Raw genomic sequence first — 13408 nt, 5'->3', positions numbered from 1 at the left:
GATGTAGGAAATTTTAATCTTTTGGCATCAAACCATATGCACGTAAAAGAATACCACTGCGTCATATGTTCTTATGATAGGCAATTTGAGAGGCATCAAAATGGCAAATTTATGACAAATGGGAACATTTCACAACTTTTACTGATATAAAGGTCATGTTTAATGTCAGTGGGTGGACACAAAGGTCTCATTCAAAGGTATAAATACAATAGATCTTCAACGTTGTTCAAACCATTCCCCAGAAATCTTGGAATATTCTTGCTGAATATCCAACATTGACCATCTTCCACAATGAAGATTGCAATTGTCTTTGTACTGGTAGCTCTGAGCTGCCTCCTTGGTAAGTTCTTTTCATAAGCAGCATGAATCCATGTCAACCATTCTTAGTGGAAATTTAGCCAAGATATGACACTGATGTGTACTTGTTTTTTTATATTAAATAATGGCAGATAATATAGTTTATATATTAATATCTTATGTAAATGTAGAATTAAACTAAATATGTTTAACATCTGTTGTATAGATTCAGGAAATGCAATGCTCCCTGCTGGTGGAAGGAAAGGTGAGTAATGACTACAACGTGATATACTCTTGTTTAGGTATAAATTTGAAATTTTGTTTCATTTTTTATGCATTTTAAGCCTAAGGCAGGAGGGGCACTTAGTGCGAGGAGAATGATAGTTTAAAGCTCGATATAAAATCCATTTTCAGTTTTTATTACAAGTGCATCGACTGATAAAAAAATATAACTTTGTCATACATCGTAATTTGTTTCCCTAGTCTCTGTGTACTAATTATATCAATTACTTAAAAAAGACCTCTGTGGCTACCTAAGGGCTTTCTTGAAAGGGAAAGATCATTAAAAATATAAAACGTACATAAGAAACTTATGCTTGTTGGGAAGGCCGATCTCTTTAACCCCTTAATGACTGCCGAGACGCCTTTTAATTGCGACAATTAAGGGTAAATATTCCTCAACACCACTTTTTAGCGACTCTGAGAAATAATGTTATAGTGCCCCCAGCGTTGGAAATTCTCTGGGGTCTCGGCTACCGGGGGTATTCACTGAATAACAGCGACCAGAAAAAAAAAGTCCAACTTCCCATTTAATTTCTTTCTCCTTTGATCTGAGATAGCACATCAGAGGGGAGAGAAATGGTGTCCTCCGAGCCCCCCCAGTACCTTTGGTGTCTTTGAACTCTCCTGCATGCCCCTGTCCTGTCCCCTGGCCATCAGCATCTTCTTCTGGGAAGAAAATGAAGAGCACATACACAGTGAGCCCACCAAGGTCTGCCCGCCGGCACCTGGCAACAATAGGGGATTGCTCCTTTATGTTCATTTTGATAACTGTGATAGTCCCTATCACAGTGATCAAAATAAAAAAAATATTAAATCAAACCCCCCCTTATCACCCTCTTAGTTAAGTAAAAATAATAAAGTAAAAATATGCATTTTTTTCCATTAGGTTTAGGGCTAGGGTTACGGTTGGGGTTAAAGGTGGGGGTTATAGCTAGGGTTAGGGTTGGGCTAGGGTAAGGGTTATGGTTTGGGTTATAGCTAGGGTCAGGGTTGGGCTAGGTTTAGGGTTGGGGCTAGGATTAGGGTTATGGTTGGGGTTATAGTTGGGAGTTATAGCTAGAGTTAGAGTTGGGGCTAGGGTTTGGGCTAGGGTTAGGGTTATGGTTGGGCTAGGGGTAGGGTTGGGGCTAGGGTTACAGTTGGGCTTTGTGTTGGGGTTAGGGTTGTGTTGGGGTTATGGTTGTGGTGTTGGGGTTAGGGTTGTGTTGGGGTTAGGGTTGTGGTTAGGGTTATGGTTAGGGATGGAATTAGGGTTAGGGTGTGTTGGGGTTAGGGTGTGTTAGAGTTGGGCTTAGAATTGGAGGTTTCCACAGGGGGTCTTGGAGGTTATTGGAGGTTTCAGGGGGTCTGTAAACACGACATGGTGCCCGCCATTGATTCCAGCCAATAGTAATTTCAAAAAGTCTAACCGTGCTCGTTTCCATCTGAGCCCTGTCATGTGCCCAAACAGTGGCTTTCCCCCAGATGTGGGATATCGGCATACTCAGGTGAAATTGCACAAAAAAATTGTGGTCCATTTTCTCATGACACCCTTTTGAAAATAAAAAAGTTTTGTTCCAAAGTACTTTTTTTTAATTAAAAAAGTAAAATGCTCATTTTTTTCCTTCCTCATTGCTTTAGTTCTTGTGGAGCACCTGAAGGGTTAATAAACTTCTTGAATGTGGTTTTGAGCACCTTGAGGGGGTGCAGTTTTTAGAATGGTGTCACTTTTTGGAATTTTCTGTCATATTGACCCCCAAAACTCACTTCAAATGTGAGGTGGTCCCAAAAAAATGGTTTTGAAAATTTTGATGGAAAAATGAGAAATTGCTGGTCAACTTTTAACCCTTATAACATCCTAACAAAAGATGCTGATGTAAAGTAGACATGCAAGAAATGTTGTTTATTAACTATTTTGTGTGATATGACTCTGAAGTTTGAAAATTTGCAAAATGGCCAAAACTTTTGCCGAATTTCAACATTTTTCATAAATAAATACAAGTCATATCGAAGAAATTTTTCCTCAAACATGAAGTACAATATGTCACGAAAACACAGTCTCAGAATCAGTTGAACACGTTGAAGTGCTCCAGAGCTAAAACCTCATAAAGTGACAGTGGTCAGAATTGTAAAAATTGCTTGGTCAATAAGTACCAAATTTGCTCAGTCACTAAGGCTGGTTTCACACTTGCATTTTTTTGCGCTGTTATTTAGTGCTAAAAAACGCATGCATTTTTCCTATATTTTGCATGGGATGCGCTTTTGTGCGCATACCCATGCGTTTGTATGCATTTTTGTGCGCATGCGGTTTTTTGTAGTGTGCGCTCGGGTGCACAAAATGCATCTTGTTGCATTTTTTGTGCATCCGACGCCCCAAAAAAACGCATGCGCACGCAATGGTTTTTTTTTACAGCAAGACACCCATTGTAAGTCTATGGGTGCGCATACGTGCGCATTGGCATGCGCATGTATGCATTTTTTTCTGCATGCGTTTTTTGTTGTACATTGGTTAGACAATGGTTATGGTAAGGGTTAGGGTGAGCTAGGGTTAGTAGAGTCAGGGTTTAGGGTTAGGGTTAGTTAGGGTTAGTATGGTCAGGGTTTAGGGTTAGGGTTTGTAGGGTTAGGTTAAGGGTTAGGGGTTAGGGTTAGTTGGGTTTAGGGTTAGGGTTAGGGTTGGGGTTAGTAGGGTTAGGGTTAGGTTAAGGGTTAGGGTTTAGGGTTAGGTTAAGGGTTAGGGTTAAGGGTTAGGGTTAGGGGTTAGTAGGGTTAGGGTTAGGTTAAGGGTTAGGGGTTAGGGTTAGTTAGGGTTTAGGGTTAGGGTTAGGGTTAGGAGTTAGGGTTAGTAGAGTCAGGGGTTAGGGTTAGGGTTAGTACTACTAACGCTAACTAACCCTAACCCCTAACCCTAACCCTAATTGTTATCTTGATTTTTTTGGTGAGGACAATGTTGAAAAAAATGCAAAAGCGCTAAAAATGCATACAAATGCATAAAAACGCTGAATTTTTTTCCTGCATGCGCATAAAAATGCTTGAAAAAAACGCAGCGTTTGTATGCGTTTTTTTCATGCGTTTTTTTGCGCAAAAAACACGCAGCAAAAAAATGCAAGTGTGAAAGTAGCCTAAGGGGTTAATCTTTTAATACCATTTCCAAAGTTTTTCTATCCATTACTTCCTTTTCCAAGATGGCCATCACAGTGGCATGGGAACTTTGGTAAGTGTAAGCCAAGCCTTTCCTGCCTTTCCTATATTGTGGCTAGTAAATGTAGAGAAGGTGCATGTTTCATATATCAAAACAGAAAACATTTTTTTTGTCCAGTATCCGTAGACATTCCTTTTTCCTTATCTAAGACTAAATACAGCAAGGTCACTGGAACAATTTGCATATATATGTATTCTACTCTTATTTCTTTCATTTTATTTAGTAGTTGCATCAAAAGGGTCCCTGATACCAAAGAATTGTCTTGAGCGATTTATTAAGGTAAGTATTTAAAAATGTAAAGGGGTTGTCTGGGCATGTGATATTGACATTGATGACCTATCTAATGAATTGGTCATTAGTATTAGATCAGTGGGGTTCTGCCACCTGTCACCTTCTCCAGTAGCTTCAGGATATAAATGTTATATTATGCTGAAAAATGTATCAATTTCAAAAGCCTAAAGGGGTAATCACATCATAGCTAGTAATATTGATATAATCCGTGAACGTTCAATACCAAATACCTTTTCCAATGAAGGGATAGAAGCGCCTATGACTTTTAACCCTCACAGGTCCATACAGTTGGGCCCATTAATCAGGCATTGACACCTCCTCACTTCTAATGGCGGAGAACTTATTTTAATAATTAAATTATACTATTTTTTCTACAGTTAACCAGCTTCATGTCAAGTAGTTTATACACTGAAATATGTTTAATGTGTACACAAGAACCAATGATTAAAAATGTATAAAAGGTTGCTAAAATTGGGAAAGCACAAGGTGGCGCCATGCACCCACAGGATAGCTATATGTCTTGTCTTGAGTCAAAAAGGAGACTCTAAATGGGACAGAGAACATGAAATAACATAATACATTCAGTACAATAGAAACATTACCTCTTGTGGGTGGTGTCTCATTTAGGGTCTCTTTTTTGACTCAAGACACTGTTTGCAGCACTTGGGATGTTTAAATCACACATTATTGGTGCAGCCTCTGTATAGCTATCCCCTGGGTTTATGGCGACACCTTGCGGTTTCCCACTTTTTAGCAACATTTTTAAATATTTTTTCATATTAATAACTTTTATGCATAATTAGTCATTGGTTCTTGTGTACACATATTTTATATGATGTAATTTTCACCATATTGACCCCCCTACTATTCCATGATAGTTTGTTGGCGCTTTATACATTCATTATTATTTAAATTGATGATTTTCTTTTTGGAGGGATGCCACAACTATAGACACAACTGCACTTTTTTGCAATATGTTTGTAATGTTATTCTGTTGATAATAATTACTACTAATTTAAATTTTTTAATTAGTACTGATTTTAATTTTTAATAGTGGTCTCTACCCGGGTCCCTTGACAGGCTGCAAGAGTTACTTTGCCTGTTCATGTCTGGGAAGGTATGTGATTTATACATTATGAGGATTTATTATGTCATTACATGTGCTTTAAATAGCTAAAAAATGGGCAATTGGAACCGACATGCTAGAGAATAGGCAAGTTGTCTAATAAATAACATTTTAGTATATATTTATAAACTCTTTCTCTCACACCTTCTTCTTTGGGGAAATTCTATTAATTCGGGAACATTCACATGTTGTTACTATGAAAAACCCAATGAAAGACAATGGGTAGAACGTATCAAAGCTAAACATAGAAATAGTCAAGCAATACAGGGTTGATCCCAGAAGACTTATGTTTATCCCATTATGGTTAAATTAACTTCACCCTTGAGCTAGTTTCAGTTTTTTCGTTTTTTTCTTCCCAGAGACATAACTTTTTTATTTTTCTGTCAATATGGCCATGTGAGGGCTTGTTTTATGTGGGACGAGTTTTGATTTTGAACGACACCATTGAGTTTACCATATAATGTACTGAAAATGGGAAGAAAAATTTCAAGTGCGGTGAAATTGCAAAAAAAGTGCAATCCCACAATTGTTTTTTTTTTTATACCATGTTCACTAAATGCTAAATCTGACCTGCCGTTAGGATTCTCCAAGTCACTTAGATTTATTTTGTAGATACCAAACATGTCTATGTTATTTTTATGTAAGTGATGAAAAGAAAAATCCAAAGTTTCCAAAAAAAAATAAAATGGCCTCATTTTCTGAGACTTGTAGCGTCTCCATTTTTCAGGATCTGGGACTAGGTGAAGGCTTATATTTTTCACAATGAACTTCTGCTTTTATTCATAATATCTTGGAGTAGATTTGATGTTTCGACCGCCTATTATTGCATTTTACTGCAGTGTTGCTGCAAGCAAAATACATAATTTTGGCATTTAGAATTTTTTTCTCGTTACGTCAATTGCCAACTGGATTATTTTTTTTATATTTTGAGCATTCCTGATTGCAGCAATGCCAAATAGGTGTATTTTTTTTTACATTTTTTTATTGTGAATGGGGCAAAAGAGGGGTGATTTGATCTTTATATTTTTTATGTTGTTAATATTTTTAAAAACAGTTCTTTTCCATTTATTTCTAACCTTCATAGTCTTCTTAGGAGACAAGAAGCTGTGATCTTCTCTTTGCTTGTGCTACACCTAGCCGACCTTCAGCCCTGCTACATGTAGCCAGAATGCTCATCTGCTATGAACGTTGGCCACTCGGCAGCCTTCATAGCAGATCGTCAATAGCAAGAACGGGGTTCTTCTGTAGATCTCCGGTTGTCATGCCAACCCATCGGCGCACCGCTATCATGTGACATGGGTGCTGATGGGCATACAATAATATATGTATAATGTATAATAATATAATAATATATGTTTAATAATAACAATGTTTAGGTTAAAAAAAAGTCATTTATGATAATAGGGTTTGATATGTTTTAGTAAACTCTACATTCTTATATTCATTTATATAATCTTTATCTGATGGTAATGATGATGACGATGATCATGATTATTTTTTTTTTTTAAATATATACATTTTCCCTTTTTTTGCAGAAAACTCATAATGAAGAACTATACAAGAAATTCTTATGTGAACTGCACCAAGCTCTGGTGATGTTTAGTAGATTATTTAAAACAGATATTCTATGATATTAAGATATTTTTCATAATAAGTTTCATGACATAGATTGATGTATCAACTCTTTATTATACTTTTCCAGATTGATGCAGGTTGTACCTTTGATGAAATCCTGAGCCTTCCACAATTCCTGGTATTTCACTTACATGCAATATCATAATTGTTATTATTGTATTTTATGATTATTATTTTTGTTTTAGTAGTAGCAGTAGAAAATATAAATCTTGCTCTCACAACCACTTTCACAATAATCGTTTCATTGCTTTTTTTCTTTGTTTCTGTTCTGTAGGAAAAAGTTGGTGATGAAATTGGAAAAGTAGCAGAACAGCTTGGATGTGAAATTTTGAAATTACTGGTAAGCTTTTATTAATATGATTTACTGATTAATAATTGTATATAGAAGCAAGCATATGGTATAGTATACTTATCCAAGTAAGAGAAGATTCTTTCATTATAATTATCTATATAGTATATAAGATTTATGTTTTCTCTCCATTGCACAAAACAAAGAATATTTTCCCATTTTCCACTGCATTTTATGGTAAATTAAACTGTGGCAGTTTAAGGCTTAGAATATGGAGAAGAAAAAACAAAAGCAAAAAACTTGAATTGAATGTGGCATGATAGGATAAAATCACCATTGATCCCTACATAGGTCACATGCATCATCACATCACAATTCTTGTCATGGCCTATGCTCAATATACTGCCATATGATGCTCTGTATACATATGTTATGGACATAGGGCTCATACATATGGATGTATTTTAGCTATGATTTACATTGTGACATAGGACTGCAATTGAGATTTCATATTGATTACAAATTGATGTACATGTAATATTTTTCCTGTATGGGTGAAAAATGAAAACGTTAAATAAATACTTCTAAGGAAAAGTATGTATGTACGTATACCACCTGACAAAGCCTACTTGGCAATACACTGTGATTTGCTGGTGCTGTAATAAGGGATCTGGCAGGGTCGGTGCACAAGTCCATATCCTCCCATATAAAAAAATCTTCTAGAGGAAAATATCTGCCCTGTAAAACTCAGCATCCAATCATGTCACCTTTTGTTGTTACTTAGTATGCAAAGGACAGCACAGGTATAATGGAGCCCCATAGATTTCTAGGAGTACAATATTACGGCACCCTTTCACATAGAGGTAGTATCAACAACAAAGCATCCATATTCTGTAAACTGTCAGTAATTAATACATTTATTATAAAATAATCCACTTTATTAAAAATTGTTATTAAAAACATGATCTCTTAATCGGATAGGGTTCAAAAAGAAATTTCGCAGAACACAACCACAAAAGCACTATTCTACCATAAGCCTATATCAAAACAGAGGAAATGAAAAAATGGATCAAGATATGAAGTTAATGGCTCCTCACATATAGCCGAAAAACTACTTATCCATCCTCCTAACGTATCTTGAATTCAATCCAGTTACCATACAAGTATAGTGTTAGAAAATATCATGGAAAACGTCTTACCCACAGTAATAGCGGAGGTTAGACCTCTGCGGTTTCTTTGCCTAATGTGCATTTCAGTCCTATATAATGTATTATATTGTATTCTATGTAATATTGTATTAATCTTCATAAAGAAGCTGATTTACAAACTACAGAACACTGTTCTTTTATTATCTATATCAATATAATTATATAATGCCAATAATATTATTAACAACATATTATTATTATTGTTATTATTATCACTGTAGTATATAACATAAAAGTCTCAATCACATGCTATAAATCTAAAAAATCTTTGCATTGGCTTTCAGGAGGAACTTAAAATAAGCGATGTTGTGCTGGATGTTTTATGTCAGGTTTTGGTAAGTTCTTATCAATAACATGAAAATCTTTACAGTGTAAACATAAATGACCATTTTATATGTAAATCAGGTTAATTATTGTATGTTTTAATTGTGTATATATATTTCTAGGGAGAAACACTTAAAACCTTGAGCAAAACTCTGGTAAGTAAGACATTGATTTAAGTCATATCAAAAAGTGAAAACTACAAGATTAGTATTCATGATTCTGGTCTATAGACCTGTAATTTTTTCAAGCCATTTACACTGCATGTTATGTCTCTCTTAACAAAATGTCTGCTAATTAGGGTTCTACCCCATTCCAGCCCTGAAAGAACACATGATATAGCAGGTGTTTGGTCAAGCACATAACCGCCATATACTCTGCTGACTACACTAAGGGTCATTCATCAGAGCCAACACTGAAGTTTCAGCATTTTAACTTATTTTGACTTAAGCCAACGTTTGCGACTCAGTCATTTCAAAATGAAAGTTACTGAAAAATGGCAAAACAGACAGTAAAAAGGTATATATATTTGAAATTAATACTCTCAAGGGAGATACCATAGATTAAATTCTAGAAATGGTCTAGAAATGGCAAAATAGTTCTACATATGGTAAAACACTTTCTCCTCTTATTGACCGCCAATACACCTTTTTACAGTGGTCATTAGGAGTCTCTATTCTTCAGCACCATCTTTGTATTGTAGTGAGAAATAATGGAATAACGTCCCCGATGTCTGTGGATGCAGTGAGTGTCAGCTGAATTTTACAAATGACACCGCCACAAAGACCCCAATTAAAGACAACACCAATCATGGGCTGCTTTCAGTAACAATAGAAGCATCTAGATGGTTAATAGATGGAGGAGTCTCACTCTTTCGCCCCACTGGTATGCCTACGGTTGCTATGATAAATCAAGACCAAGCAGTGGATTTAGGGACTACCAGATAGAAGTGGTACTATACTGAACTTATCGTGCTTTTTAGGAGACAGAATTAATCTAGGTGCACATTTATCCTGTGTCAGATGCTAAACACTTATGTCTATATGTTATATTGACAGAATTGTTTACTATAATGAGGCAGACAGAGTAAATTAGGACTCTGTATGGCCTCTATTCTTTTGTTTTTATGTGGGTACAAATGTGTTATTGACCACAGTTTTGCTCTTGCATTAAGAAATGGGATACTGCAGAAAGGGAAACTAAGGTGTCTAAATCCTATTTTTTTTGGAAATTAGACTGACACCCATGGTAAAATGCGCAGAATAGATGTGAACCTAGCTCTTCAAGCTATCAATCAAAAAATGTTGTGTAAAGAAAATGGTACCAGTAAACCATCAAATAGGCCACAATCAGGGCCACCAGTTGTAAACAGAAAAAATGGGGTTACTGGTAGAGCAATGGCTCTGTATAAGTGACATAGCAACCCTCAAAAATGTCTCCTACCCTTATCAGCCCTGCTAGAACTACAGTTAACATACACATGTATGTCAATATTTTAGTGAGGAGAACCCGCTTATTGGGGGGAATGTCTTTAGAAGCACAAGCTGGGCACAACATATGGGCCACAAATATGACATATTTGCATTTTCACTTTGCACCATTCACTCCATGCTTATTTTTGTAAATCAAATTATTTCACCCAAATCTGCACTCAAAAAGTCAAATAGCGCTGAAACAGTATGGGTTAATACCACATTTAGGAGAATATCAGTAACAAATATTGGGGTTCATTTTTTTCTATTATCCATTGTAAAAATGAAAAATTTGGAGCTAAAGCAATATTTTAGCGTTAATATTGTAGTGTTAATTTCTGTGAAACAACTGAAGTTAACTTCCTGACAGCAGTACTGATTACTTTGAGGGATACAATTTTAAAATATCACATTTTTGGGTTTTCCAATATTTAGGTCACTTTTTAGCACTTTAACTGTCAATGCTTCCCTTAAATTTGCTTCTTATTTTGTAAGACTTTTATCATAAAAATATAAGGCAACATTAAAAAATTATTCTGATCTAAAAGAGACATTTGGTTAATATTATATATTAACTATTTGGTGCTGTATGACTATCTAGTTCAAGAGTAAAAAAAAATAAAAAAAATTGATGATTTTAAAAATTTTCAGCTAATTTCAGATCTAAAGTTACAATTAACATAAATTACAGTGCGTCATGAAAAAACATTCTCAGAATTCCTGAGATAATTGAAAACTTTTCAAAGCTATTTAGAAGACATATCAGATTTGGGATTTGGTCGTGAAGGCCTAAACTAAGAGGTTAAGGTTATTTCAATGTGGAATGAAATTTTTTTTAAAATGATGCGAGAATCATGGAGACTGGAATCTCAACAAATATGACTACAAATGGACTATTATTTTTTATTATACAACTCTTATCTGCCTCATTTTACATTTTTATTATTTTATGTTGTTAAGGCTGGATTGGATCTTGGCATTGCAAGTGATGTCTTGGGAGGTGGTGGCTTGGTAGGTGGTGTCTTGGCAGGTGGTGGCTTGGTAGGTGGTGTCTTGAAAAAAGTATCAATAGCTGGATAAAGAAAACAAATCTTCATGTGAGTACATTTTCTTGCATTTTTTTTAAGGTTTATGCATTGGATAATGAATTCCTTAAAATAATAGTATAGTCCATGTTTGTAAAGTTTATGCAGTCAATGGCATAGTAAAACATTAAAACTGCTGTTTTTCATTTTCTTCTTAAAAAAATCTAAAATGTAATTAACAAGTTATATGCGATATAAAATGGTATCAATAAAAACTATAATCTATCATGCATTAAGTGTACCATAATACTTCTATATCAAGATGAGAAATTGTTCTAGGTTTTTGAATTTGGCAACAAAATAAATAAAAGTAAGTTTGGTCCTAAATTACTGACGAGGGCCAATAGCCCGAAACACCGTGTCTGCAAATTGAGATTCTGATTTGGCTTTTATCCTAAGTCATATTACACGACTCGTTAAAGGGTTGATTGCGACTTGTAGTATCACTATTTCCAACAGGTGGCGCTATAGAGATCAAGTCATCTTTCTCTCTCTGAAGCGACAATTTGCATATTAAATTTCCCAGAGGAGCATTGCATGGCGAATAAGCCTCATTTCCTTGACAAGCCAGTCCTAAATTACCAAAATAGTCATTATAGGGATAGCTAACATCTGGCTTTAGCAATTTGATCAACCAAATAAAGAAAAATGCTGTAGGATGGTTTTGGTTCAAATTTCTTCTCTCTGGGGAGATATAATAAGCTATAGGTCTATTATTAGACGTGCAAAATGCTTATTCTATTAGTTTATAATTGACATTATTACTAGTTAAAATAACAAGTCCTTTTGGTAGTTACCATTCAATGACTTCTGCCCAGAATTTCTGTCTTAATATTAAAGAAGCACTCCCATCAAAGTTTATATCCTCTTAGCATATTGTAATCACCATATTTTATGGCACGATATAAAACCAGGAAGTCTCTTTTCCCTACATTTATCATTTCCCTCTTCAACTCCTGACGCAGCTGCTCCCTCCTCCCTTCCGCCAGGGACTTTTGCAGCAACTCATGACTCATACAGGGAAAATTAACTTCCTGTTTCTACATAGAGATTAGAAGGATTACGCTTGTCAGCTTTTAATCACATGATATCATAGATCTAATGGAAAACAGAAGAATAAACTGGGTAGAAAGGAAAAATTAGCAATTGTAAATACACAGTGCTGTATAATATGATGATTACTATATATTAAGAGGATACAAATGATGATGGGAGTGCATCTTTAATTTAGGTGTAAGATTAATATCATAACTATTTCTCTGTATGTTCTGTAAATGGACATTTAGTAAATACATAAAATATACATTTAATTTTTGTTTGTTAAATTAACTACAATATTCATATTCACACTCATAATTCTCAAACTATTTATTTTCGTTGATTCCAGATTTCACCTGAAAAATGAAAGTTCAATAAAAAAATCAAATATTACTATTGACAAAAAAATTGCTTGTGATCTTAATAAATTTAATATGCATTAAATAATGTCTGTCTCCTTCTCTTTATTGATATATGTATTTCTACATTATTTACGTGTTATTTTGCATAAAAAGAAACCTTTGTTTTTAGTAAAATAAACAAGCTTCTGCAAGCTCACCAAAAAACGACAGATAAGACCCTCACAATAATAGACTAAAGTCGGCTAAACCCACTGACATCAGTCACAGGTCTAATTTGTATGAGAGCCTCTGAACTTTCCCCTCAACAGATGCTTTTGATGGTTAGAAGGATCCTGCCCGTTAGATTTCTAATGACCAAACCTTTTTTTCTCTCCCAAGATAAGTTAACACCAAAGGAGTTTGAGCATTCCTTTGTATGGGGGGGAATCAGAAGAGATAGCTGTAATGATTATCCATCTAACATCTATGTAATGCATATGGAATCTCTTACACTTAGAAGTCATAAATGAAGATTTAATTATGGAACAAGTACAGAAGGCAGTTTCTCATTTTCCCATAGAACATTCCACTTTCATCATCTAGCCATTTTTCATTGCTAGTATTCCTCAACAGTGGTATAACTAGACTCTGATGGCACCATGTGCAAGATTTGGACTGGGCACACCCCATCCTAATTGACTGCTCAAAAAAATAGGAGGAACATTCCAAGTCAATCACATTTCTGTAAAATCAACCTGTCCAGTTATGAAGCAACACTGATTTTGAATCAATTTATCCTGCATTTGTGCAAATGGAACAGACAACAGGTAGAAATGATAGGC

The 13408-nt window shown here is 35.1% G+C and overlaps 1 long non-coding RNA gene across 1 annotated transcript; it reads left to right on the top strand.

The window, feature by feature from the left end:
- The first annotated feature begins 3981 nt into the window (after positions 1–3981).
- On the top strand, positions 3982–7153 carry LOC141048971 (uncharacterized). Its single transcript, XR_012220222.1, has 5 exons — positions 3982–4039; positions 5106–5168; positions 6713–6769; positions 6880–6930; positions 7087–7153. It is a non-coding gene; the product is annotated as an uncharacterized lncRNA (long non-coding RNA).
- Positions 7154–13408: the final 6255 nt, after the last annotated feature.

Source organism: Dendrobates tinctorius, unplaced genomic scaffold (genome assembly GCF_039654945.1).
Source record: "Dendrobates tinctorius isolate UK_male_01 unplaced genomic scaffold, ASM3965494v1 ptg000139l, whole genome shotgun sequence".
Lineage (NCBI taxonomy): Eukaryota > Metazoa > Chordata > Amphibia > Anura > Dendrobatidae > Dendrobates > Dendrobates tinctorius.
Note: the sequence above shows the minus strand (reverse complement) of the source record. Positions and strands in the feature narration are given on the sequence as shown.